Below are 27746 nucleotides of genomic sequence, written 5' to 3'. Positions count from 1 at the left end.
TTTACGTGTTTTGATGGCTAGTTAAGCCCAGAGGTATGACAAGCATATCATCCTCATAGATAACTTGATGCATACATGCCAGTCACCCACATATGAGAGTAAGTTTGATTTCTAGTACCTGTGATATATTGGTGCACTCTATAGTAACAATTAATATTAGACAATGGTTGTCATGTGATCATAATGAATTTCCTTATTGAATTTGATACGTTGTCACTTGATACTGTTGTCAATGCTTGTAATGGGTAGGGTGACCTTGATGACAATAGTGTGGTTGATCTACTGACTATCTTCTTGATAAGGTTCTGATATGATGACTTAACAATATAATAAATTTGACAATGTGACAAAAATGGTTGATTGAACTTGATGATGTTAGAATTTTGATAGAAAGTGTTTGTATAATGTGATAAAGAAGTGAAGATGTGACTATTACCCTTTGATGTATGTTTGAAGACATGTTCATATGTGATAATGAAACAACTAATGGTGACTTGTCATGACTATGGTATATATATTTATGAGAACTTGATATAGTTTGATTCTATGATCTGATAGTTTTGTTGATGCATGATAGTAAGATGTAAGACGAGTAAATGTCTTGATTGACGATTGAAGGGACTTCCCATTCAGAGGGAGAAACCCCTGATGAGATCCCAACACCTATTATTATCTATGGTGGATGACTATGATTGCATAATGAAGCAAGTATTCTGTTAATGAGTATCCAATGTTGTTAAAGATATGTCTTTGCCTATTAATTTTATGAGCTAACAATTCTTTGCTGATAGGATTGATTTACCCCATGAAATATCAAGATCCACCTCTCGTGTGGAAATGTTTTTATAATGTGTTGGATTGCATTAATGGATTGTTGTTATTAGATTTGAAAAATCCCATATGGATCTTTGTATGCACTCTCAATTAGATGAAGTATAGTCATATATAGCTGGAGCCTGGGACAAAGACATCTTCATGGATTGAGAGAATGTCGCTGTATGACACAAGCTTGGGCTAGTGATTGTTGCCTCCCTGCGTAAGAGGGAGTAAAGATGAATATGGTATTCTTTTTCTTTATGTTATATATTTTTTCTCTATCACTTGATGTCCTATATGAACAGGAAAACAAAGAATTGTTGCTCTTGGTAATGTATGAGGTAGTGTGATGGAATTATTTTGTAAGCTATTTGAGCTGGTACCAGATGCGAGCACTTTGATATGTTTTTGAACTTCAGAGAGCAACATGGATTGATTGATATTCCCCTTTCAAACAAGGTTCTAGGCTGATCAAGAACACTGAGCATTGATCTTCCTCCTTGGTTGAGCTCCTAGGGTGGGGAATGGAGTTGATGGTCTCCTGGGGATGAGAGAGCTCTGCCTGATAGGGTGTGTAGAGATTTGGGATCTCCCCTAGTCAGAGTATGCCCCAATTAGCATCCTGCCCACTTTGTGGGATAACCTCCCCATCTAGCCAATGGGATGAGGGACTCAGGATAGAGTGTGATCCCTACCCCTTGCAATAGGTGGATCTCGCCCAAGTTGGTGGATGCAGGTGTTCTACCATCTAACTCTCAAAGGTCAAGATGAGAAGATTAGGGATAATAGGGTAGAAAGTGATCCTTACCTCCGTTAAGTTCATCTCACCTATTGTCAAGGACTTTGGGATAGAATGTGATCCCTATGCATTGGGGTAGGTCAAATCTCGTCCATTGACTTTGGATACAGGGTGGAAGCAGAGGGCTCCCCTATGGTGGTTCTTCTTCTTTGGATTCAAAAGTGTTTAGTGCAAGAGGAGCAAAGATGACAATGAGACATTTGAGATAGGAAGATCAACAAAGAAAATGGGATGGTTGTGATCCTTGCTTGGTAAGTGGTATCTCGTCTATTGCTCGATACAGGGTGGTAGCTAGATGCTCCCCTATATGAGATGACTTGTGATGAGAGTGTCCCATAGGACCTTCCCCATTGTCGCAGACATGAGGCAAGGGTGCCCCGTAGGACCTTCCTCATTGTCATTGGATTCCGGGTGGTAGCATTGGCTCCATGATGACGAATTTCTCACGTTGTAGCATTTGGTTCACCACTAGCAAATATTTTGGGTTGGGCTCAGCTCCTCGATGTGGTTCAAAGTTGAGCATGGCTCCCTGATGTTGTTTCGGATTGAGCTAAGCTCTCTGATTTTGTTGTGGGTTGAGTTGGGCTCCCTTATGATGTTAGATTCTTCTTCTTCTTTAGATAGAGATTGTTCAGCTGATGATCGAAGGACGAGATGTGATGAGATGGATATTTTGTTAATATAGCTGAGATGGAAGTCATGTGATTTGACCTAGAGACTAGTAGGGTTTGAGAATTGATCTCCCCTACCGTTGATTGTGCATTATTCTTCTATGACAATGCAACTACCTACCCTTCTTATATTGTGACACATCATCCAAGATAAGGATATTGGAAATTCCTCCCTAGCTGAGAGAGAGTATTAACTTTGGGCAGCTAGGGAGAAATTCCCTAGCTCTCCCTCCTAATCAAGTAGGTAAAAGAAAATGGATATATATATTTATTAAAAGGGATTTATTATTATTATCACTCATCCAGTCAACTTCAATCATTGTAAGGAAAAGTGTTTAATAAAATTGAAATTTTAAAATTCATTTCAAGTCCACTTGATTGGAATAGAAAGGCACCTCAAAGTATAAATAAGAATCCCTTAAAAAAAATCACACTTGGTCAACGATGTTTTTCATGGTTCATATTATTTGGTTACTGCGGCACGTATTATTATCTGAGGCTTGCGAATTCCTACGGATGGAAGTTGTTTTTTGTGGATCGCATAATTCATTCCAGTGGCTTGTATCGCAATCAGTTGCTCGCTTCTTGTGTGACTCGCTCTGTAGCTACCATGGCTCATTCAATAGATCACAGCATCGCATACATAATGCAAAAATATGGTTCGTATATAATTCAACGGTGAATGGTCATCACTTTTTGTAATGGGCAACACACAGTCTTTTATATGGACAACACTCAGTGTTTCATACAGGCACTGCACATATATATCGCACATCGCATACAATCTTATGTATGACAGGCACTACACATGTATCTTGGCATCGCATAAAACATTTGTCCTGACATCGCATTTATATTACAGGTTCTGGCATCGCATTCAAACTATAGTTTTGTCATGACACCACGTTATAGTCGCATGTTTGGCTCTATCAATGGTTTGAAATTCAACACGCTCTATTTGGCTCAACACATATGTATGCATGGCATAGATCGTATGGTCTCTTTTAGCACAAAAGAAATGGTATACGACATTTACGTATTGGATCTCAATTGTCTTAACGATAAGGGCACTAATTTATTACATAGTCTCTCTGAGTTATGAATCAACAGTATAATATATGCATGGAACAGTTAGGGTTTGCAGTTCAGTGGAATTATTACCTTTACAGTTCACTGGCGTCATCTGTCAGTTTTGATATTGCTTAGTGTGCAAAGCAAATGACATTGTATTCATGTATCGGTATGGCCTAAATGATGGGCAATATTATGACATTGAATGGTTTCATGTATATATTAAAGTCTTATACAGAGTTGCGGGGGAGCGGCCCCCCACCCCTCGAACCCACTCCCGAACCGTGCTCCGAGCGGGAGCAGCTCGGGAGCGCGCTTCCGAAATCGCTCCCGAACGAGAGTGATTTCAGGAGCGCGCTCCCGACTAAAAAAATTTCGCTCCCTGCCAATTTTGGGAGCGCTGTTGGGAGCGTCGCTCCTGTCGCTCCCGGAGCGAAATTAAAAACCCAGGAGCGATCACTCCCGACCTTTAAAAAATCGCTCCGGGAGCGAATCGGGCTGCGCCGAGAGTGTTCCGGCGGAAAAAAAATCCGCGGACGCCAAAAAATTATCAATTAAAAAAAAAAAAAAAATTGTTTTAAAAGCCCAATGGGCCAAAAAACATTTCATTATCACTTGAATGAGTTGAGAAGAGCTGGAGAGCAAGAGCAAAGGAGCGAGGAGAAGCGTCGAGGAGTAAGGAGCAAGCCTGCAAAGAGGTAAGTAATTTAGTAATTTAGTTAGTTTAGCTAGTTTAATTTAGTTAGGTAGTAATTTAGTTAGTTTAATTTAATTTATTTAGTTTATTAACCTTATTTATGTTAAAAAACATGTATCTAAATTAAATTAATAAATTAAATTTATTAATCTAAATAAATTAAATTAATTTGCAGATTCAAAAACCTACAAATATCAAACACCATGGACCTGGCTATATTTCTTGGCATTTTCCTCTTCTTGGTCCCTTTTATGGTTATTATGGTGCTGGAGAGTAGGAAACGGAGGGGCCAAACTGAAGAGGGGGATGAAGAAGCTGGAGAAAGTCGAATTGATGAAAACCCTGGTGAGGAGGAGCTGGAGGAGGGTGAACATGACCCTCAAAAAACTAAACAAGACCAAACCCCATTGTGGAAATATGTTAACAGGGCTGAAACAGGGAGAGGGGGTGGAACCACTAAATTTCATTGCCCCCATTGCAACAATGATTACACAGGTTCATACACCCGTGCTAGAAGACACCTCTGCAGGAAAATGCCACGGGATGGAGACAAACAAATAAGAATCAAAATTTGTCCAGCAGTGTCAGCAGCGGATAGAGCCAAATACGTAAGGGAAGAGGAGGAAGCCCAATACAAATCAAAAAAATCAAGGGGTTTCTTTGAACCAAGCTCACAATCACAAAGAACTCCTTCAGCATCTTCCCAAGGCAGTGGATATGGAGGCACGGGGTCATCAGCTTTAAGGCGTAGAAGCATATCAGATTTCCTTGATGAGGGGTGTAGGAATGATGTGGATTCAAAGCTATGTTGCAGGAAACGTGGGGCAGAAGGGCGTTTCTGTACGGAAACGGGTACGAAACGCTGAAACGCGTTTGGTACGGCCCTGAAACGCGTTTCAGGCCGTATTGCCACGTTTCACGAAACTGAAACGTGGCCAGTACGGCCTGAAACGTGTTTCAGGGCCGTACGACCCACGTTTCAGCATTTACTTGTGTTTTATTTTATTTTATTTATTTTCTAATCTATTCTTACGTTAGCCTAGTGACTTCTAGTTGCTTCCAGATGCCTGTCTAAAGTTATAAAAGTGAACTTTTGCCCTAGTGTTGATATGCAGTTCATGGTAATATTAAATTCTTAAAGTAAAAGTGATATTCTCCTTTATTTTTCATTTTCATCCTTTTACTTAAACTTTTAACATTACCATGAAATGACTCAGGATGTTTGAGAGTGGTTTCGCCCTCATTGGATTTCATATGGAGAAAGTAGAATTTTAGATCTCACTCAAAATCCAACAGACTTACCTGTTTTTCAGGATTTCAGGATTGGGGGGATTGCAATGTTTCCATTGGATTTTATCATGTACAAGGGTATGGAACTTGTATTTAATCAAGAGAACCAAGCCCTCTATGCAGGGGAGACTCCCAATAATCAAGAGAATGTAGGGTACTAGGGTATGAAACTTGTATTTAATCAAGAGCATTAAGGTTGTTCGACTATGTAGGAGGAGACTCCCAATCAAGCACGAGACAAGAAATTAGAAATTTCTCGTGGCTGATTTTGGATATTTGTATTTTCATTATGTGATTATTCATGAGTAAATGTGATGCAAATTTAGATACTTATAGTTTATGCATTGACAATTGACAGTTTTATCATAATGTAATAAATTATAATGTATCATATATGCTTTATGATTGCACATATTTCTTAAATGTCCTAATATATCTATATATATATATATATATATATATATATATATATATATATATATATATATATATATTCGCGTTTCCCCGTTTCCAAAATTTGGGGAGGTCGCGTTTCGTATCGCTTCCCGTTTCGGAAACTCGTACCCGTTTCCCCGTTTCGTGCAACCTTGATTCAAAGGTTTACAGGTTTCTCTATGCATGTGGGATACAATTCAATGTTCTTCGCTCACCTTATTGGTACGAAATGGTTTCTGCCATAAATCATGCCCCTAAAGGATACAAGAGCCCTGGGTATGACAAGGCAAGAACCGTTGGCCTTGATCATGAAAAAGCAAAAATATCACATTCTTTGAATAGAATGACAAGTTCTTGGATTGACCATGGGGTGTCCATTGTATCTGATGGATGGACAAATGTAAAAGGCAAGCCATTGATAAGTGTTCTTGCTGTGTCTGTTAGTGGTCCCATCTTTCTAATTGCACATGATTACTCAGACAAGTTCAGGACCGCCATCAACATTGCAAAAGCATTACTTGAAACAATTGACTGTATTGGGCCATACAATGTCATCCAAGTCATCACTGATAATGCTCCTAATTGTAAGGCAATGAGAGCAATTATTGAGGATAAATACCCCAACACATATTGAACCTTCTGATGCATGATGTTGTCAAGAACAAAAATGCACAATACCAATGGATTGGTGATTTGTACAAAAAAGGCAAACAAATGATAAAATTTATTACAAATCATAGCAATACCCATGGCCTTTTCCGCAGTCACTCGAGATTGGAGTTGTTGAAGATTGCAAAGACCAGATTTGGTAGCTATTACCTCACCTTTAGGCGCCTTTTGAAGGTAAGAGAGTCATTGGCTAGCATGGTATCAAGTCCACATTGGCAGGTATTAAAGGAAAGGGCTACAAATGTAGCTGACAGGAAAGGTTTTGAACTGGTGGAGGACGCCGCTCTTGATGGTCAATTTTGGACAAGTGTGAGGCAAGTATTGGATTTCACCAAGCCCATTTATCACATGATTCGGTTTGCAGATACAGACAAACCAGTGATTGGCGAGGTGTATGAGCAGATGGATACCATGTTGGGGCAAATAAAAGATATTGTTCATAACAGAGATCCCGACTTGTACAAACTGATTCACGATTGCGTGTGTGAACGGTGGAATAGACTTAATCTTCCACTACATTGCTTGGTGTATATCCTTACGCCAAAATACTACTCTACATCTTGGTTGGGCCAACCTGCACCAGGGGGTGGGATTAGGACCAAACCCCATTTAGATGCAGAGGTAACTAGAGGATATTTGGAAGCATTAGAAAAGTTGATACCTGACAGGGAGGAATGTGCAGCTGTGCGCCTTGAAATAGGCAAATACTTCAGTGGCACTGGTTTGTATGGTAACTTCCATGCAATGGACAACAGAGATAGACTTGATACTCTCGCATGGGGGGAAACATATGGCGGCCAGGGACTTTTGCCAAAATTGGCAAAAAAAGTTCTTTCACAGGTTGTAAATACTTCTTCTGCAGAGAGGTGTTGGAGCACATACAGCTACATACATAATGTCAAAAGAAACAGACTCAATGAAAACCGAGCAAAAAGCTTGGTTTATGTGCACTACAACTTGAGGTTGTTGAGTCATTACTGTGATCGGGCTTATGAGGATCCCACATATAAAATTTGGGACAATCACCCAGAGGATGACAATTTGGAGGATGGCATTGTACATCTTGAAGAACTGGAAGAGGAACTTGTAAGGGATGAAGATGAAGCAGTTGCAGCAGCCATGCCACCTCCACCTCCACCATCCAGTAGCAGTGCTCGAGGTCCGAGTCTTGTTCCTTTGCTGTCGCCACCTCCATCTACACCCTCCATCTACACCCTCACGTGGAGGTTCTAGTTCTGGTCGTCGGTCTGTGCGGGAGACTCCTAGAAGACCACCACGACTTGCGCATACTCCTGGACACTCTCGTGGCAAGGGCCACATGTAGATTTACAGTTTACTTGTCTTTTTTAGTTTCTATTAGACTTTAGTTTTCATAACTGTTGAGTTTTGAGTCCTTGACTCTTGACTCTTGACTCTTTCATATCATAATGATATTTTTTGTAAACAATATATCACTGTGACAATGACAATTTAAAGTTTGAAGTTGGGCCTTGGCAATTATAACTCATTTGTAATGATTGTGAATTATGAATATGATGCTTCGTGAAAGACTAAAGTTGTTTCATTTCATTTCATTATTCATGTTTCATTTTATAAATTTATAACATTTCATATCATGTTAACAGTTAGAAGTTAGGACTTAGAAATATCTAAGATATTACTTCTTGTAATGGTTAAACTTAGTTACTTAGCTTACAAGTACAACTTTGGTGATCAATGATGATAAATGTTATTGAATTTTCAATTTTGAAAGCTTGAAGTTGAAACTTTAAGATTGAATTTGATGAATCATGATTCACGAGACTCAATATGTTGCAGTTGTAATATGTATTTTACTAACTTGTGGACATGGTTGATGACGATTATAATTTCTAGATGATTGATGTGATATGGTTCAATGATCAATCTATGTTTTTCTATGTTTTTTATGTCTAATTCATCATTCTACATGTTTTTTTTGACATATAAGTATCAAAAATTAAAAAATATAATATATATATATATATATATATATATTTAAAAAATCGCTCCCGGATTCGCTCCCAAACCGGGAGTTTCTAAAAATGGTCGCTCCCACTCCCGTTTTCGCTCCCTCTCCCCGCTCCCGCTCCCGCTCCCAAGCAACATTGGTCTTATAGCATTTCTAAGACATGCAGAAACCTCAAGTGAAACCCTAATGACAATACAACCTGATAGTGATCTAATGACCTATCTTCATGATGACAACACTGTTATGCTCGTAATGATGACATTTCCCTGACATGATGATTGCAACACTCTTGGTTTATCAAATGTTAGCACACAAAAGAAGTTGTGAACTGACCTAGGTAGGCCCTAGCTGGGATGTTGTAAAGATGTATATCTCCATGGATGTACCTTGTATCTCAGCTAAACAAATGAAATCTAATAATAGAAGAAGAAGAATTTTCGGGTTTCCCCCTTGTGGGTTTTTCCCTGGTCTCTGACCTATCCTGGTGTCTCTATGTGTGCTAGCTTTTCTTCTGTTGTTACTTTATGTTTCGTTGCATTGTTGTTGATATTGTTCTTTCTACATAATTGCACATGATGTGATGATGTTATAATACTGTGGGGTGAATTTATTGTATGAGTGATGTAATGCAATTATCAAAGCAAAGTACAATACAAACAAAAATTTAACAAAAGAGTCCTTTGTACCTTTGTCGCCCTCACCCACTAAAAAAAAGAAGACAAAAAAGTCTTGAAGGTTTGAAAACTCAAATCTGTCCAGTGCTTCTTATTGCTGATTTTGGGTTTCAAAGACATTTGTTCATATAATAAAACTGAACTTATCCTAACCTGTTGTTGGTGGGTTTGAAATTTATTGTTTTCATCAGTATTCAATTGTTGATTTGAACTCTGAGATCTAAATTCAAAATAGCTAGAAGTTCTTGGGTTTTGAAGCCACTTGTTGTTACTTTCACATCATTATATGACAAGCTTATTTTCAGCCATGTGAAATCCTACATGGATAATTTTTTTGGAGCAATTTTATTGAGATCATCCAAGCCTACATGTTTGTTGATCCTACTTCTGAATAGGGAATCCTCCCTTGACTTCTAAAAGTCTAAATAGAGAAGGGGCTTATCAAGTGACCATAGGTTGAACTTCTTATTTGTTTCATGCTTATCATACTTTATTTTCCAAACTAATTTTGCAGGGCGCAACCCTAAGTTGCACTGAAACAGATACGGATACGGGGTTTGAAACGGATACGATAAATTTAGAATCTAGATTCTATATCTAAAAATACATAATCATCATCATGAATTCAACATAAGCAAATCATCATCATCAATTCAGCATAAACAGTGTCATCATCATTAGCGTTTATTATAACATTCAACATATTATCATCATCATTAGTAATGTAATCAGAAATGCTACAACCTTTGTGCTTTCGGGTCCAACTCCTTCAAAGAACGTGTCATGCATGGCAGATGGTATCTATCTTCCTTGCATGACAATTAAAAGGCCCATGGGATCATTGGGATATTCTGTCAAGACCTATTTGAACATTTCAATCTTCTCAATGTTAGCTTCATCTCTTGACTATATGCAAGCAAAAGATTGGCTAGAGAAAATTTGTTTTATTGGAGGGATTTATGAAATTAAGAGCAAAATCAATGACAATTAACAAAACCTTAACCACACTGAAAATTATTGCTCAAATAAATCTCTTTATGAAGACATTGATAAAACCCTTATGTTTGTATTTTTGATTGTCTATCTTTTTCTGTTTGTATAAATTTTTGAACAAATTTTCATGCATTTTAACATTTTCAGGGTGGATTCCGATCACGATTTAAATCTGGAAACGGATCTAAAAAAATTAAAAACCCTTGGAAACGTATCCAATTTCGCATTCGAAGTTTCCAATTTTTTGAAATGGCACAAAAACGTTTTTACGACGTTTCGGACAAGAATCGTATCCGTTTCCATTTCGGAAATGAGGATCCGCGTTTCCGGCAATTTCTTCAGGCGTTTCTGGTAACTTAGGTGCAAGCATGATAACAGTTATTAGGATGACTCGAGATATAATAATGAATCCCAAAGGCGATATGAGAAGATTGCCCTAGCAAAACAATATTCTTATAGTTTGATGGTAAAACTATGTTGGAAGAATCAAGAGATTAGTGCCAATCCAAAAAGGGAAAAATGGAATCAAGAAGCCAATCCAAGAGGGAAAGCTCAATCAACTGTTAAAACTACAAGGGCCATAGGAACTTAAAGTGAAGAAATACTAGGAGAGATTTAAAAGTGCCAATCAAAACTTTGCCATTAAGGTGTGCCTTATACAAGATAGTAGTCTAACATACACTCAAGAAGATGTTAGATGCAAGAGAATACCACCATGTATAAGACAACAAAGGGTACAAGAGAATACCACCATATATAAGACAACAAAGGGTTCAAGAGGAAGAAACTTCACACATGAAACATGGGTAGAAATATCTGTGAAGATTCAGAATCCCCAAAACACTACTACAACAAACTGATATTGCTTCTCCTACTTGTTAATTCATGCAAGTTATTTACTGTGCTACACTATAAATATCGAAGTAAATACAACTGCAACCTTCACTAATTAAATTATATGCGAAAACAAGTACTAAGCAAGAAAGAAATAGCACACACAAGTTACATCGTTGTTTTTGGACCAATGTCCCCGGAAAAACCCAATGTGGGAAAACCGGTGCAGTAGCTAAGGGTTTGTATTATTATGCAGTGATTTCTAAGTACAATTCTTCGGATGCCCAAACTGGAAATCCTATACAAAGATCTAACTGGACAAAAAGATAGAGAGATGATCTCACCCTATCACTGGGAAATCCGACACTGATCTACGATGGAGATGAGCCTTTGCGTTGTCTCTGCGCAGTATTGCATCACACCCACGCAGTTACTCCGTCACTGTTGCTGGGACTGTGCTGCAGCTCCTCTTGATCCTCTGCTCGTTGGAAATCTTGGCCCTTTGGCTTCCCGGTCTCACACCCTGGCTCCAGCACTAGATCCCAAATGTTCCCCAGCAGAAACACAGGCTCCCCCTGAAGCTTTGCGCTACCACAACGTAGCTCTGCGTGGCCCAACGCTGCCTCTCTGGGCTACTCTCTGCCTTCCACTCTCCGGACCAGGAAAATTTCCTCCGGAAAATTATCCCTGCCCCTCATTGCAAGAAATCTCCTCGATCACTTTCTTCGACAACTATTGTGCTATTCTCTTGAGAAAATCGATCTCTGATCTCTCATCCGATGTAATTTCCAAATGGCCATCAAGCCTCTTCTTATAATCCTCTTGTTGATCAATCAATGACCCAGATTAGATTCTAATCAATGGCTCAAACCATTTTGGCTTGATCCTCGTCTTCTTCTAGAAGTTTCACCCCCAATTTAATTAATACCCTTTAATTATTTTAATTTCCTAAGTTTAGACTTAGGCAACCATTAAAAATAATTAATTATTTTAATAAAATTGTCTCTGAGTGGAATTTCCCAAAACGATTTCTGGGTATTCTAGAATACATGTGTCCTAGCCTCCTTGCAAATTTTGAGGCTTAGAGAACATCTGATGCTACTAGAAATCAACAATATCTTTCTCCCTTGATCCTACAGAGCAAATTCTAGCAATCTCTACCACATAAACAACAATTAAAAGCATTAGAACAAAAGGCCACACATTGATAGGGAAAACCCCTTACTCTTCACATAGGTTTGAAGAAAAATATATGCATTAAGCTCCAAGGATGGTTAACTCAAAAAAATCCAACCATGAAAAATGATGGAGATAGCTACTCTTTAAATATAATTGAGCTACTTCTCCTTTTACAATGAAATAATAATTGTTTTCATAGATCCATTTGTTCTCCAAGGTGGTTATTGTTGAACTTAATTGGGAAATGCTAGAACAACATATTCTTATACATTTAACAGTTTCAAATAATCACCATTAGCATTAGATTTCATGTAGCATTTAATTCATCAAGTAGTATAAGAAAAATTAGTTCATTAAGCATGAAAGAGCAGTAGCACATCACAGTAGAAACAAAAGACAAAAGACACAAAAATTAGGCCTGACGCAAGGGAAAAACTCACAAGGGGAAAACCCAAAAAATTCTTCCTTATGAAAGAGAGAGAGAAAGAGTTCAAAGTCCATCAATACATCCAGATAAACAAAATATCAAAGATAACAGATAACCAAAGAATGACCTCACAAATGTCAAGCCTCTTTTCTTCCTTTGTTTTTTGTCCTCCTTTCCTTTCGGGGAACTCATTGGAGCAAGCAAAAGATGTGTGATGTGAATTGCTCAAGTGAGGAGGAGAATGTCACATATATATAGCCTTCACAAGGGATTGAATGGGTCCTGTTACCCACCACTTGTGGGTGACCCCTATAGGAGAAATTCTCTCCTAGATTTGTGTTCAGTCGGCAACCAACAACCCCTTGTAGACAGCTAATAGCTCGATGTGCTACTATTCTCTGCCACTTGAGTCAACCATTGTGTGCCCTTGCTCATTTGTCATAATTGTATGTTTGAAGGTGGGCCATCCAACCCCAAAAGTGTGATTTTTCATTATGTAATTAGGTGTTTATGCTTGCTTTTGTTGGGCACATTTGGGCATGGATTAGTGGGGGGATTCGGTAGAAAGAATGGGCTTTGACTATACTCTTGTTCCCTTAACTCAACTTGGGGGTTAATCTCATATCCTAGCCCTATGGGATCTCCTTTATTAGCTACTAGCTTTAGAAATGGCACTACATGGGAAACCCTGATTTTGATTGTGTGGTCCCATTTTTGAATACCATATATCTCACTCCCCTTCGCTCATTACAACCCATTTCACATGTCTCCTCATCTAGGTCCACATTTGTTCATTGGGTCCACAATGTGTTAGCTTGCCCTTTCCCTTGACCACACCTTGGGTCGAGCCTGGAATGATGCCCTAGAGGTTGATGTGACTAAAAAGAAAGAAAAAAGCATAATATGGCCACATACAACACAAAATGTACCACAAAATGCAAAAGATGGTCGGGACAATAAAATTTAGCACATGGGAAAAAGCCAAACATGAGCTCTACCCCTATCATTATGGCTATCACCCTAGACCCTAGGGCTCCCTATTAGTGTCGTTTGCATCATTAAGGAACCCATGATTGTCCCAACCCTTGGTGGGCGATGAATTGCCCCACCTTAAGGGGGTATTCACTCATATATCTTACACATCATGCTCTCATCCCCTTTGAGCCCTGAGCAATAAAATGAAGAAAAATCAATAAAAGGCAAAAGGCATATGAAGAAGGGTGGAAAAACAAAAGCCAGGGTAATTCATGTATCACGACTGCTCCCCTTACATTCATACACCCAAGGTGTGGGCCTCCCTCATCATAGCTTGCCTTGTACCATGGCATGTGCCTTGGAGCCTTCCCTCTTGCCCCCAGTCAGTTCCATCACTATTTCACATGACCCCTGCCATTTAATGGATGTACCATGGACCTGTCACTCCCTTAGAGGTTGAAACCACCTAATAGGTTCCTTTATTAACCTCTCTAGTCAAGGAAGGTAACATTAGTACATGTTTAGAGCCCATTTGGAAGGGCATGCCACTATTACCCCTAATTAGCAAGCTTATTTACTCAATTGCACTAATGGATTATTGTATTGGAAGGTGAGGAGACACATTGGATCTTATGCATGATTGCAAGTGGATTTCCATCTTGGACTTGGCCTCTCTATACGGGATCCAAGCCTTCCAGAGGGTCATAATGGCACTTATTGTTGGAATTTCTAAGTCTGACACATTAGAAACCCTTCATGTACTTCACTGATTTATTCCTACCTACTTGTTCTGTCAATTAATAAGTTATTTACTATGTAAATACTGGAAATAAATACAAGCACATGCTCAACACATTACAGATCATCAACTGAAGGAAATAGAAACAAGCACAAAAGTGACATCGTTGTTTTTGGACTAATGTCCCTGGAAAAACCCAATGTGAGAAAACCGATGCAGCTATCTAAGGGTTTGATTTATTAAGCAGTTTCAGAATACAATCTAGGTACCAAATCCAGCTTACCCAACAGAGAGAAAATATCGGCAGTAGCACCTCTCTACTCAGAAGCAAATATTCCATCTGAAACCCCGGATAAACACTCTGGCAGCTCCACAACTCCAATCTGCCCCACGAAACCCCAATGTCAGCCTCTCTCAGCAGTTTCAGCAGTTTCGGCTATTCCCGGCAGTTCCAGCTTCTGCCCTCTATGTCATCTTTCCTGGCTGTTCCAGCAGTTACCAACAGTTCTAGTTGTTCCGGCTTCCGCCCTCTGTGTCAGCTTTCCCGGCTATTCCGGCAGTTCCGACTTCTGCCCTCTGCGTCAACTTTCCTAGCAGTTCTGGCTTCTACCCTTTGCGTCAGCTTTCCCGGCTGTTCCGGCAGTTCCCGTTGTTCCTGGCAGTTCCGGCTTCTGCCCTCCCCGTCAACTTTCCTGGTTGTTCCGGCAATTCTGGCTATTCCAGCACAAGATTGGCTAACCCCTGCTATTTTTGCGTCCCTCTCTCCAGCTACTGCACTGATTCTCCCGGTGCTATCTCTACCTCTCTGCTTCTGTATTCGCTGCCCCTCAGCTACAACTTTGATCACTCTCTCAACTTTCTCAACAAACCCAGCCCTAGAAAGTCAAAATCTTGATCTCTTGGTGTGTTCTCCAAGTGACCCTCAAGCCTCCTCTTATACTTTTCTCGTTGACAATTCAACAACCGAGATTAAGTCCCTAATCAACGGCTAAGATTAACTCTTGCTTGATCCATGACTTTTGGACTCTTCTAACACAGTTTTATATTAATTCACATTAATATTTTATTTTCCCTAAGTTTAGACTTAGCGACTCCATTAAAAATATTTATTATTTTAATATCTCCCAAACTATTTAGAATTTGCCCAAACCATTTATGGGTTTTGGAGATCTCATATATTTTAGCCTGTCCACCAATTTTCGTGGCTAGAGAACATCTGATGCTACCCCAAATCAACACTCCCTCTTAGCAAGGACTGTGCTCTAGTAATACTCCTTACTAAGCATCACCCTAATCATCCGGCATCGGTCCCTGTGCTGATGCTAGGCCTACTGCCCAACATCCTCTGCATTGTTGCATCCTGTACTGCTACCCATGGCCCTGCCACTGCCACTGCTGCATCCGTACTGCAACCCTTCTCATCATGCTGCATTGTGTTGCCCATAGCACTACCACTGCTAACTGCTGCACTGCAACTCAGTTACTGAGAAGTAAGTAACTAATCTCCCAACTCTGACATCTCTATCAAGCTAGAGACACCATCGATGCTAAAACTCCCTCTATCGCTGACAAGTGCTCCCTCTCTGACCTCTGCGCTGCTGCAACAACTCCATGCATCTCACAACATTGCACACCTCTCTATGCCATCCTGCATTGGTGCAACACTCGTGCCTCTTACATTGTTGCAGCCTGCTAGCCTCGCGTTGTCCTGGGAATCCTGCACTGTAGCTCCCTCTGTCGCTCCATCTGCATCCATCTCTACTAACATCGCCAGTGTTGCTACTCCTCTCGAGGGCTCCCGTAGCAAGGTCTAATCCAAGAGGTTGGGTACCTTGAGGATCCTGCCCCTCATCGCCTGTAGTTCACCTGACTACAGCTCGATATCTCCCCACTTCTTCTGAAGTGGCACATGAGCACTCATGGCACACAAAACAAACAGGATCCTGGCCTTCCAGATGACAAAGTTGGACACCCCGTCGAGCCTGTCCTAATCCCTTAGCCCATCTCTACTCTTCTCTGTCGACTCCTCCGAGTTTCTCTACTTCCCGCCTGGAAGTTCTCGATTCAACTCTTACTGAGTCTACTTCCCTTCTTGAAGTTCTTTGTTCGACTCCTGCTGAGTCTACTTCCTAGCTAGAAGTTCTCTGTTCGACTCTTGCTGAGTCTACTTCCCGGCTGGAAGTTCTCTGTTCGACTCCTGCTGAGTCTACTTTCCATCTGGAAGTTCTCTGTTCGATTCCTGCTGAGTCTCTCTACTTCTCGTCTAGAAGTTCTCGACTCGACTCCTTCGAGTCTCTCTACTTCCCATCTGGAAGTTCTCTTTTGGACTTCCTCTGAGTCCCGATTTCCCTCATGGAAATCCTTCTGCTAACCGTCAAGTTGCCCCTCTTTGATCGTCTGTGCAACTGTAACACTGATCCAGATTCCTTAGCTAGAAATCTTGTTAAATTGGCAACTAGGGCCAAACTCCATGTGGGTCAGCTTATTTATGGCAGCTGATATTTTTATTGGATCCCTCTCGTCGAGAGGTGTAGGATTGATCCAAAGATCATCCGATTCCGATAAGTATTTATGGAGATATGAATTTATTTTGTTTATGTAATTATTATCAAGCCGACCAGCTCTTATGTAGGCTCTAGAAGCCCAACCGACGTGTCTATTCATCACCCTCATTTTAGTATAAATATAAGAGGATTTGATGTCATTTAGACACACTCTTCATGCGATCTCCTCTCCACGTCTGGGTTTTTGGAGAAGGAGAAAGCAGGCCTAGTATGAAGCCCTAGCTGCAAATGATGCCCTAATTCGTTGCCAAGGAGACTTGGGTTCAATACGCAGTCAACATGTGGATGTTAACGCTGGGTTCACGCTGTCAGTGGATGTTAACACTGGGTTCAATACACAGTCAACGTGTGGGTTATACGTTGTCATATTCACGCGCTGGCATATACACATATCAAACACTGTCATAAACGCTGCTCATGGATACACGCACCAACGCAGTCATGATACACATCAACACAGTCAAGATACGCTGCTCGTGGAAGTAGATACGCATATACGTAGATTGGAATACGTTGAAATGGAGATAAGAAGCCGCAGTTACCTAGAAGGTTTCGGTGCAGTCACAACCTCGATGCCAGGAGCAATCAATAACGCCATCGCAATAAAGAAGGGCCCTAGCGGTTTTAAACAGTATGTTCAGGAATGTAAAGATCTGGGTTTTGATATTATAGATTTAAATGTTGATTCACTCAAAGTTCCTGAAGAAACTCTCTTGCGACTTATTCGGATAATAAAGAACGAGAGGCTAAAAGCAAAACCTCTATTTGGTATAAATTTTGAGAAATCTGCTATACCATCGAAGGACGACAGAGCATTTGGGGCTTATATTGCTCCCACTCCAAAGGGATCAGAAATGATTGAAGATGTGGAGTTATTAATTAGAAAGGCGGAGAGATGTTTGGAGGCTGGAGCAGATATGATCATGATTGATGCAGATGGTATAAGTGGCCGTGCTGACATGTTGCGCACTGATGCTATAGCAAAAATAATTGGGCGGTTGGGACTAGAGAAGACTATGTTTGAAGCGGCTAGTCCAGACACATTTGAGTGGTTTGTCAGAAGATATGGATCAAGGGAATATAATACACTGCTCATCGAAGACCTAGCCGCAGTTATAAACACAACCGCTGTTATCTCAGGACCTGTCTACGGTCTTTATAATACCCTTACACGTAGTTAAAAGGAACAACCTTGAACGCAGTCAAGGGAGACCCTTATTACGCTGTCCAGATGTATTAAACGGAAGCCCTAATACGCAGACCTGTAGCCTAATACGCAGGTCATGAACAGCATGAAAGTGAAGCTGCAGTAATACATAGCTGTAGGTGACAGCGTGGTAAATCCAAGGCTGTCTATGGAAAGAAACAATTTTTCTAAGCATATTGGATAGTGTAATACAATAGTGATCTGAAGATGTGGACAAAAGGACCATGTTACACACAACAATCCTGAGATATAGAACTCAATGTCTTATGACAAGGGTAGCATGATAATCATGCACATTCGCAGGGGCAGCATAATGATGATGATGCACATTAGCAGGGAGCTACATGATGAATGGGCAGCATGATAGATCAGATCATGGGCAGCATGATAGATCAGACCATGGGCAACATAGTGATCATGAGCTGCATGATGATGCATGATGCAGCATGATGGTGCTACATGGTAGGGTGCAGCAAATGGACGAAAGGCAACACTACGATAGGTGAAGCCGTCACCTTGGAGAATCAGTTGAAGCAAAATGTCTTCAACTGATCTCATCGTTATACGAAATGATCTATGCTAGATCTAGACAAGTCAAAGTGTTAACTTATGTTGTAATTGTACTCTCTCTCTCTCTCTCTCTCTGCTGAACTTTGAAGATAAAAGAAGATTTGATCAAAGGGTTTCCCCACACATTGTGGGGTTTGTCCCTGGCTTGCGCCATATCTTGTGTCCTCTTGTCTTGGCTTGTCTTCTGCATATTATATTTATGTTCTATCTGCAGTTTATCGTAATGCTGATGTGATTGCTAATTGTGAAAATTTAAATAAATTGCTCTAGCATAGAACATACCTAAACTTAACAAATCCACCTCGGCAACAACTCCCTCTACCTTGGTCTTGCCCTATAATGTATTGTTCTGACTATAATACCCCACTAGCTCCACTCTACAACTTACCCACAACCTCCTAAACCCCAGCAAACTGAAAGTTAGAGCTCCTAGGCTCTGCACAATCCCGACAACAGCAAATCAACTTCCTTAGCCAATTGCGTCAGCACTCCTGGCCTCTGTGTGAGCCTATCTTTGCCTCCCTCAGCCTTTGCGCAGCCTCTTCTTGGCTCAATCTTGATGACGCACGCACTGCGTCACCCCTTCCTTGCTGCTACTCTGCTAGGAACAACTTCTTTCACTCGGGACAGCTATTTTCTGCTATTGTTGCTCTTGCTTGGCTGATGTCCTCAGTTCTCCTGTGATCTGCAACCACACTCTGATACCATGTTGGAATTTCTAAGTCTGACACGTTAGAAACCCTTCATGAACTTTACTAATTTATTCCTAACTACTTGTTCTATTAATTAACAAGTTATTTACCATGTAAATACTGGAAACATAGTTGCAGGAAGCGCCCCCCCCCCGGATCCTAGGCCGGAATCGCGTCCCGTACGGAAGCGTTCCAGAATCGTCAAAGGAAGCGCGATTCCGTTTTTTCCGAAGCGCGATTCCGCAATTTTGGAGCGATTCCTGGTTTTTGAAGCTTGTGGTTTATGCCTAAATCCTGATTTAGATCTGCATGACAAGGCTTGTTAGAACTCTAAACGATCCCTGCAATAAAAGAGGCTTGAAAGCCTTAGAGAGAGCTTTGAGTTCATGGTAATGAGAGGAAAAGAGGCTTTCAGTTCTGCTGAAACTCACAAAGGGTAGTCCTCAAAAATCCTTCCAAAATTTGTAATCTAAACCCTGCAAAACAAATGAGGATTAGTTGAAAATTTGATGCATGAGAGAGAGGTCAATCTAGACTTACAAACTAGCACAGAAAATTAATTAAAGTTTAATTTTAAATTTTGTTTCAATTTCTGGGTAAATTTCTTAAGGTTTTAGATCTGTAAATTTGTTTATAGAAACCCCTCCTTCAATCTGGCTTTTCACACCAGTGGACAGAGGCTCCTCTCGAGCTCATGACTTTGAGGAAAAGGGCTGAAGATTTTGGTGCTTTCTTTCAGAAAAAGAATTGCAAATGAACCAGACCCGCGGAATCAATTTCTTTGCCCCAATATTTGATAAAAAATCCCTGCAAACAAAAACAATTTAATTCTCTACAAAATTACCAGGGGTTATTGGATATAAAATTATGGCAAGAGGGATAAGCCTTGAAAGCTTGCAGCCGTGAATAAAATATTCGACAAATTTCTGAACCACAAGATTAATACCAAAACCTTTCAAAAATTTTGATCTCAACCTAAAAATGAACAAGAAGAGTATATAAAAAAAATTAAATTTATAAGTGTCAAGGGAGGGATGGATTTGGGTGTTGCTTCCCAAATGGCAGATGAAAGACAGGTGTATTTAGTAGACGCAGAAATATGCATGTTTTCATGTCTTCTACAATTAATTTGGTATTTGGGATGTTTGTTTTGAGTATAAATGCAAAAAAATATAAAAATATATATATATATAGCAGACGCTTCCGCGGACGCTTCGCTTCCTAGATTTTTGGAAAATGACGCTTCCGCGCTCCGCGCTTCCGCTTCGCTCCTGCTTCGTGCAACATTGACTGGAAATAAATACATGTGCTCAACACATTACAGATCATCAACTGAAGGAAATAGAAACAAGCACACAAGTGGCACCGTTGTTTTTGGACTAATGTCCCCAGAAAAACCCAATGCGGGAAGAATGGTTCAGCTATCTGAGGGTTTGATTTATTAAGCAGTTTCAGAATACAATCTGGGTGCCAAATCCGGCTTACCCAACTAAGAAAAAATCTCGGCAGTAGCACCTCTCTACTCGGAAGCAGATATTCCGACTGAAACCCCAGATAAACACTTTGTCAGCTCCATAGCTCCAATCTGCCCCACGAAACCCCAGCGTCAGCCTCTCTCAGCAGTTCCAGTTGTTCCCGACAATTCTGGCTTTTGCCCTCTGCGTCAACTTTCCCGACAGTTCCGGCTGTTCCTGGCAGTTCTGGCTTCTGCCCTTTACGTCAGCTTTCCCGGTCGTTCCGGCAGTTCCGGTTGTTCTCGGCAGTTCCGACTTTTTCCCTCTGCATCAGCTTTCCCAGCTGTTCCTGGCAGTTCTGGCTTCTCCCCTCTGTGTCAGCTTTTCCGGCTGTTCCGACAGTTCCGACACAAGACTGGCTAACCCCGACTATTTCTGCATCCCTCTCTCCAGCTACTGCGCTGATCCTCCCTGTGTTATCTCCGCCTCCTTGCTTCTGTATTCACTGCCCCTCAGCTGCAACTTTGATCACTCTCTCAACTTTCTCAGCAAACCCAGCCCCAGAAAGTCAAAATCTTGATCTCTTGGTGTGTTCTCCAAGTGACCCTCAAGCCTCCTCTTATACTTTTCTCGTTGACAATTCAACGGCCGAGATTAAGTCCCTAATCAACGGCTAAGATTAACTTTGGCTTAATCCATGACTTTTGGACCCTTCTAACACAGTTTTATATTAATTCACATTAATATTTTATTTTCCCTAAGTTTAGACTTAGGGACTCCATTAAAAATATTAATTATTTTAATATCTCCCAAACTGTTTAGAATCTGCCCAAACCACTTCTGGGTATTGGAGATCTCATGTGCTTTAGCCTCTTCACCAATTTTCGTGGCTAGAGCACATCCGATGCTACCCCAAATCAACACTTGTAGGGTGAGTGTTGAGAGCCATGGGGCTCCAGACAAATAGAGCATTGATTGCCACGCCATGGGCTTCTTCAGCACCACCACATTGCTTGCTCGTGCCCTAGTTATATAGAGATGATGATGCACTTGGACCATGTTTCCCAGCCGGCTACACATTGCACCCGACGCTTGCCAACAAATCTAGGGCCCAGAGGAGGTTATGTCTCTCCTAGGGAGACATGGGAGGGCTTGTGTCATCTTCTAGCCCTCATGGATGGAGCATCAAATTGATTATGAGCAACTTCCAGACCCATGAGACCATTGCTTGTGCCCCAAAGCTGCTTGGGAGAACCACATGATCTTTTGCTTGGAGATCAAGGGGCCACCCCCTTGACCATTATTTGTGGAGGCTTCTTCTTCATCATGGCACTTGAGGACTCAATTAGGCGCTTTATCGACTCTTTGCACCATTATTTTATAATTTTGGCTTCATTTGGATGGCTTATATTACACATTTGAGCTATTTGGTGGGCTTGTCACCAAAGACATGTTATTTTTGCACATTAAAATATTATTAGGGGCATTTTTAGGCTAATTTGAATTAGAGGAGGCTCATATAAATAGAGCTAATCCTCGTTCATTTGGATCATCACTTGGGATTTTCGCAAGGCTTATTAGAGATTTCAAACCTGCAATTTGGTGAAGGATTTGGAAGTGTATGGATGAATTTTGATGTTTGGATCTTTTCGCTATCTTTCTTGGAGCCTCTAATGTCTTGCTAATGGATGGATATACTTCGCATTGTCTTGTAATGGTGTATTTCTGATTTTCACTATGTCTAATGCATGGAATATTGTCTCTTGATGAAATTTTGTGCCCTAGTTATTGAATGTGGTTCTAAAATGGTAATCTTGAGAAATCTTTGCATGTGTTACTCATTGATAATGTGAAATGAATGTTCCTAGTGGATACTAATCATATTTAATCCATGAAACTCCATTAACTTGATTAAAGAGGGTAAATGCTTGAAGGGGTAGTTAGGGCTTCCTCTTTAGGCCTCCTTGAAGGACATTTTGGTCAAATCAAAGTTCCCATGACTCCAACCTCCCAAAGTCTAGGCGCTAGTCTTGTCCCTTGGTGATCACCCTTAAATTTTATCCATAGATTCCTTTTTTTCTTCGTCCCTTTAAGGATAAGGAGGCTTTTTAGGGCTTGGTGCGAAATTTTAGGGAGGAGGAATTTTTGGATTTCGTCTAGATAGAATTCTTCCTTTGTGTCTCCTCTAGTGATCCTCAAGTTTTGGTGGAATTCTCACGGTGGAATTTTTGGAAATTTGATGCCCTAGCCATCACATCAAGAGGGAACCCTAGGTGCTAATCCTTCAACTTGGGGACTTCCTTAAGGCTTGAGCTTTTGTACTTGTTGAAGTATATCATTCATAGCCTTTTCTCTTGTCTACTCTGACCTTGGATGAACCCTTATATCATCAAATATCTTAACCCTAGGTCTCCTGTAGTCCTCCTTTCAAGGGATTTTTCCTGGAAAGTCTTCCTAGCTTCTCCCAAAGCTCGCACTTTCATTGAACCTTTCCACTGAATGAACCTCCTTGCCTCACTTGAAACCTATCCTAGGAACATCTATCACAAGTGAGGGATACTGGGGCAATAGACCTTTGTCCCAGGGTGTTGTTGTGCCCTCTAGCTTTAGCCTATTTACCGGGCCTGCTAGTTTGTGCAACAAGAAGCTCCACTAAGGGGCCTAGGAAACTAAATCTATTTTGGAGGAAAAATATAAATATAAATATAAATTTTCATTCTTTATTTTTTCTCCATCATTTTGCTAGTGAAGATTTTGATCGAAATTGTCAATCTTCAACACTCCCTCTCAGCTAGGGAGGAATACTTCCAACTGCACCATAAATCTCATCTAAACTGAACAATGATGTCTCAATTCACAATTGATGATAGAAGAGATCGATTTACCACAACCAAGTCCATGGTAGTCACATTTGACCTTAGTAAAGATCACACACATCCTATAGTCTCCAGGTCAGGCTCCATGACCTAAAGGAGTATATCATAGATCTCATCTCATCTCAGTTTATCTCGGAAGAATGATCCACAACGATAATAGGGGAGATCAATTTACCACAACCAAGTCCATGGCAATGGCGTCCAACCCTGGTGAAGATCACACACCTAAGTCTCCTCACCCATTGGCCAGATGGATGGAAATCCCGACAAGCTTAACCATCTCAATATGGCCCTAGGTCTATAAAGACACAAAGTTTACTTGTGGGTAGGATGCATACTAGGGTATGTACTTAACCAAGTCCATGGCTTCTAAGGAGTACCCTCACACCTAGGAGCCTCACTACTCATCCTCCCCACCAAGTCCATGGCTAGTCAAAAGACTGGGGGAAGAGCATATGCTCAGTGTTCTCAATTAGTAGTGTTCCCTCCCAAGGAGGGATACATTCTCCTGCACTCCAAGCTACTCTTTAAAGAATAAGAGCTTTGCTTTCAACAAAATCTTGGTGAGAATGTTTGCAACCTGCTCATCTATCAAGATGTGTAGGACCCTCACTACTCTCTGTACCAAATCTCTGATATAGTGGTACTTAATCTCGAATACTGAATTCTCAAAAAGTTTGATCACGCTTTGATTGTCCCAATATATCACAGTCGTATCTGGCACATGATCAAACAACTCTACAAAGGAATTTTGCAGCCACATCGCCTCACAGCTAGTCATACTAGCTGCAATATACTCTGCCCTCGGTTGTACTAAGAGCGACAGATCTCTTCTACTTGCTCATCCAGGAAATTATGGCAGATCCCATTGGAAACGTGCGGTCAGGGTACACTTTGACTACTGTTGACTTGGAAAAAAATGGAAGTATTTGACAGTTGGCCAGAATTGACTTTTGAGGCTCATCCTTGGTTGGATATTGGTTTGTCTATTTGGATAGTCAATGGTTGACTTTGATGCATTGTTGAATTGGATCATTATACTCTCTGTTGAACATTTTATGACAATTTAATAAGAAGAATTTGAAAGGGTTTCCCCCCTCGTGGGGTTTTTCCTTGGTCTTTGACCAATCTTGGTGTCTCTTGCCATTGCTTCTAATTGTCTCTTATTGCTCATTGGCATTTACTATTTTATCTACTATTGCTATTATTTATTGGAAGATTGAATTGATTGCTAATTGAAGTTAAGAATTGGGCTAAAGTAATTGTAATAGCATAGAACAATGGAAAATTAACATGAGCTTAGCTCAATATCGTTGAAGAGAAATTTGGATCAACTTATAGTTCCGCTACAGAGTTCAAATGCTCCTTTTCAACCCAAACTGAACATAATTCTTGGATACAAAGATTCAACCAAGATCATAGTCAAGAGGAGGCTACTCCACAGGGTAATTTCACAACTAGTCATAGAGACAACTTTGATTGACATAGAGCCCTTTTAAGATGCAACAAAACTCGCATCTGATATAGGAATATTATGCCACAGAACTCGCATCTGAGTCATAGCAGAATGATGCCACAGGTCTACACAATGCCTCAGGAAACTTTACATAATCCCTCAGGAAATTCATACAATGTCTCAGGAATTCGCATCTTCAGGAATAATGAGTCATAGAAATTCAGCCTATCTGCTCTTTAATGCACCCCCCCCCCCCCAAAGTTCTGATTCCATGTTGAATTTATTAGAGAAATTCTAGAACAACGTATTCTTATACATTTAATAGCTTCAAATAATCATGATTACTATTAGATTTCATGTAACATTTAATTCATTACGAAGTATAAGAAAAATTAGTTCATTAAGCATGAAAGAGCAATAGCACATCACAGTAGCCTCAAAAGAAAAGAACCAGATAAATTAGGCCTTATGCCAGGGCAAAACCTACGAAGGGAAAACTCAGAAAATCCTTCCTTATGTGAGAGAGAGAGAGAGAGTTCAATGTCCAGCTATACATCCAGATAAACAAAATATCAAAGATAACAGATAACCAAAGAATGACCTCACGGATGTCAAGCCTCTTTTCTTCCTTTGTTTTCCATCTTCCTTTCCTTTCATAGAACTCAGTGGAGCAAACAAAATATGTGTGATGCAAATTGCTCAAGTAAGGAGGAGAGTGTCCCATATGTATAGTCTTCACAAGGGATTGAATGGGTGCCACTAAGGGGCCCAACCGACTTGAACAAAAAGGGATGTCGACTTGAGCTATTTTGGAGGCAAAATATAAATATAAATATAAATTTTCATTCTTTATTTTTTCACCATCATTTTTCTAGTGAAGATTCTGACCAAAGCTACCAATCTTCACTAGTTATGCCATGTGCATCTTTCCAAAATGGACACCTCCTTCAAAGATATCCTCAAAACACATTAAGCATTGCTCTATATGCAAGCCATTGTTAGAAAATCAAAAGGCAGAAAATATTTTCTTACTTTGATAATAGCTAGTGATAATTTTAGTTATATTATCTTCTTTTGTCTTCTTTTCATCAAGCAAATATTAAACCATAAAGAACATGAAGATCACAAGAACAATAGAACACAATATGTAGGCTCTCAGCCAGGGCAAAACCCCTCTCCTATTGGTAAACCCAATCAAAATTCTCTTCTTCTTATAGAACCAAGACAAAATGAGACATTCAAGACCTTTTGGACCAAGACAAAGGTTCCCGACAAGCATCAAGTCAATCTCAAAAGAAATGCTTCTTCGAATAAGCCCAAGTCAATAAAGTCAACAAAAGTAAAACTTCTCTTTTATTGGTCAACTCAAAGTTTCGACCCTCAACTGCAGGTCTACAACTTGGTTTGCAACTTTTCGTCCTTGCAACAGATTAGAAACCCCTGCCCTCTACGCACATGTGAGCAGAAATAGTCAAGAATTAGGTCTTTCTTCCTTCGCTAAGGTTTCTTCTTCTCTTCTAGCCTCTTTGCACTTCCTTCCTTCTTCGTTCTATTGCAAATCGAACTTGTGGATTGTGGATTGCAAATGAGGATGAAAATCACTTCTATATATACCTTTCCATGTGATCGAATAGGCCTTTCTAGGCCGACATTTTTAGGATAGGCCGACTTGGTCTTGGAGGACTCTTTTGATACTTCAGATACAAAAATAAAGTTTCTTTCTTGATACAAAATGCCTATTAAGGTCTTATATACATGACAATGATTCTCAAATAATCTTTTGGCTTGACAAGCCCTAGAAGCATGAGGAACATGCTTGACCTAATTGACTTGAGCATGAAACCCATGCCTGTAAAAACAATAATTATCCTCCTTCTTTCTCTTTTTACATTAAATATATAATGATATAAGTATAATAGCAATTATGAAAACTGAGCATAGCTACATTTCTCAACAGGCTTCCTCCACCATTTGCATACATGAATATACTCTTTTTGAACAACCAAAACACTCGAGCAACAAATGTAAGATGTTCCTCAAAAAGTTGGTCAAAATGCAGTGAAGACTTTTAGTGCAGCAGCCTTATATCCACCATAACCCGCTCAATATTCGTCAAAATTACATAACAATATGAAAACCCCACAACCATTCTACATCAATTAGCATTGATATGGAAACAATCTAGGCACTTTGTCAAAATATATTTGCTTGTGAGCTAGGATGCCCCCCAAAAACTCCTCCAAAAGTGGATGTCATTGATAAGTGTGCAAGGAATGGTCCAATAGTTGTCAAAACAACTCCTCAAACATAGGGAAACATCAACATGTCTACCAAGGCATAGATCTATATGCAAAATTACCAAATTAATCTATTAGATCCATAAAGAAATGGAACGAACCCATAAAGCAAGCAAAATCATGTGAGTGTGCCTCAACATCTATGCAAATAAGAGGGAATGAATGGAACACTTCACTAAGAATGGTAGTTCTAATCCATCAATGTGCCAAGAGTATCCAATCAAGCAAAGACATCTACACAATGAGACTCAAATCATGTTACATCATGTCACACATAGCTGTTGAGAAGGAAAAAACAATCTAGAAATGAGAATACAGGGAGAGTGCTCTCCTCAAACAAGGAGTCTATCATGCCAAATCAATCCATAAGC

General features: G+C 40.1%; 1 protein-coding gene and 1 pseudogene across 3 annotated transcripts in view; one reads left to right on the top strand and one right to left on the bottom strand.

Moving 5' to 3' along the window:
- The window catches only part of LOC149187366 (transcription factor-like protein), a 340582-nt gene that overhangs the window by 57145 nt on the left and 255691 nt on the right, over positions 1 to 27746 (bottom strand). The window lies entirely within an intron of this gene.
- LOC149187367 (protein HEAT-STRESS-ASSOCIATED 32 pseudogene) lies at positions 17342 to 18004 on the top strand (annotated as a pseudogene).

Source organism: Pinus tabuliformis, chromosome 3_1 (assembly GCF_031772625.1).
Source record: "Pinus tabuliformis cultivar Carrire ecotype Pingquan chromosome 3_1, CPIR1, whole genome shotgun sequence".
NCBI classification, from domain to species: domain Eukaryota; kingdom Viridiplantae; phylum Streptophyta; class Pinopsida; order Pinales; family Pinaceae; genus Pinus; species Pinus tabuliformis.
The sequence above is the reverse complement of the archived record's forward strand: the minus strand, read 5'-3'. Positions and strand labels throughout refer to the sequence as shown.